General features: G+C 40.2%; 1 protein-coding gene across 3 annotated transcripts in view; it reads left to right on the plus strand.

The window, feature by feature from the left end:
• Positions 1 to 2,500, plus strand: part of tbc1d22a (TBC1 domain family, member 22a) — a 308,060-nt gene that overhangs the window by 178,891 nt on the left and 126,669 nt on the right. The window lies entirely within an intron of this gene.

The following is a 2,500-nucleotide window of genomic DNA, read 5'->3' on the forward strand; positions in this document are numbered from 1 at the left end:
GTAACCCTCTGTGAAGCACAGCCTACTTAACTCCGTACTCTCCTCTTTTTTTCCCTCCCGTGTCCTCACTCTCTTTATCTCGCTCTGTCTCTGACTAACCTATTCCCCTCCACCCCCCTTCAGCTGCAGTGTCAGCCCCAATCAGTGCACCAGTGCTTTGGCCTTTAGTGGAGAGCGCTCGCTGCTCTGGCCAGGAAAGCAGAAGGCACTGGAGCATAAGCCTCTCTCATTACTTTCTATTAGGTGGCCGTAATCAGAATTCAATGCCCATTTCTTGGAGACAGGAAGCCCTCTCCTCTCCTCCCGCACAAGGCCTCTATCTCCTCAGCCTGCATTAGACCCAATGATTGCTTTAATTTCTGAGAGAAAGACCGCAGGAGGAGCATATTGTTGATGTTTTTGCTCCACTCTCTTCATGGGAAATAGAGAGAGATGTAGTGTGTGTTTCACTCTCATCAGTTGTTTTTTTTTATACGCTATATATAGGCGGCTTGTTTTTTTCCTCCACTTTTCCTTTGATTGCCTACTCAGTTCTGTATTTGTGCTCCAACAGATTTTTTTGCCTCTTCTTCCAGCTTTATTAATCAGTTATTTACAGAACTCTTCAGAGTGAAATAAGGTTGAAAAGTATTTGAACACAACAAGTTTTGGTTGTTTACAAATGAAATTCATTCTTTCCCCGAACAATATCAATACTGATCTGAAAGACAAGCAGTAGTCATCTTTATTTCCATAGTGCATTTTGCAATATAGATTGTCAAAGCTGTTTTGCATAGATGAACAAGAAAGAATCAAATAAAAGCGTAACAATATTGCACCTTATGGGTAATAATTAGATAGATAGATAGATAGATAGATAGATAGATAGATAGATAGATAGATAGATAGATAGATAGATAGATAGATAGATAGATAGATAGATAGATAGATAGATAGATAGATAGATAGATAGATAGATAGATAGATAGATAGATAGATAGATAGATAGATAGATAGATAGATAGATTGATTGATTGATTGATTGATTGATTGATTGCACTTTTCATATATTCAGCATATCAGGCAGGTAGAATGTAGTTCTAGTTAGATTAAGGCCCAATCCCAATTCTATCCCTTAGCCCTTCCCCTACACCTCGTTTTTGTGCGTTCCCGTGAAGGGGTAGGGGTGTCCCAATTCTCTTGTGAATAGCCCTTGGAACAAAGGTTTTTCAGGACCACACTTGAAACCAAGGGGTAGGAAAAATACACCAGGATACAACAGCAGGATCACAGCAACCGGAAGTAAGGAGATGCACAAATTAGTATTTTTTTGGCATTATTACGAATTTTTACAACAAACAAGCATATGTATATGCATAACCATGTTCGTATTTTACCGTCATGCCTTAAAAAAAAAACGCTAAAATAAAGAACGCTAAATTTCGCGATCTATAATCCATAATCATAACTCCTGTATAGCAGTCCCACAACATTCTGACACTCGATGACACACGAATACCCTGTCAGAAAAGTCTAGTGGCTGGGAATGACCTTTTAACAATGTCTGCTATAATGTTAATGTTGTTTTCCTATGTTACATAGATGAATATGGCCACTGTGTAAATGCACAGTACAGTTACGATCTTATTGCCACATTAGATCATTATGATAACATAATATATGCCTTCAGTGATTTCCTGAAGATAAATACCAAAATATTACACAACTGGAATAACTACAGCAGTCGCGGTCATTTGATCTCAAATGAAGCAAGAGATCACGATGACATATGATAACGTGTGCAGGTGCTGTAGTGGTGTCCCAATTCTTAGGGGTAAATTTTAAACCCCTTGCCCTTCACCCTCTGTTTTAAGGGCCAAGGGGAAGGGGTACAAAAAAAGAATCGGGATTGGGCCAAATACTGATTCAGTTAATATTAATGTCATTGTTGAAGGACAATCCACTTAGTTGGGAAGAGCAACTCAACCGACCCCAACTAAGCTCACCAAAGACGACAGTGGCAAGAAACCAAAACCAAATGATAGAAAATGGAACAAACCTTGGCTTAGTCGAGGGACCTGTTCTCCTCTGGCCAAATGTAAAATAGGCAGAGCTGCAGTCTATAAACATCTGTGGCCAAAAAAACGATAAGCGTCCTTCAAGCTAAACTTGCAGATCCATGTAGGCTTCAGGGCAGAAACTGGCCAAAAGAATCTGTGTATACCAATGGTTGCCAAACTTTTTCCTGGAAGGCCCATGTCCAGCAGAGTTTCGTTCCAACCCTCATCAAATACACCTGAACAAGCTAATGAAGGTCTTACTAGGTATGAAACCAGGCAGGTGTGTTGATGCAAGTTGGAGCTAAACTTTGCAGAGACCCCAGCTTTATAGGACTGAGATTGGTGAACCCTAATGTAGACACTCATCTGCCACTGAGGAATTTGCAGGAACAATCTTTCGTTCTTGACACATTGATATCTTCCTAGAACATGTGGGGCTGCGTTTAGTCTGGATACAGACC

Source organism: Danio aesculapii, chromosome 4 (genome assembly GCF_903798145.1).
Source record: "Danio aesculapii chromosome 4, fDanAes4.1, whole genome shotgun sequence".
NCBI lineage: Eukaryota > Metazoa > Chordata > Actinopteri > Cypriniformes > Danionidae > Danio > Danio aesculapii.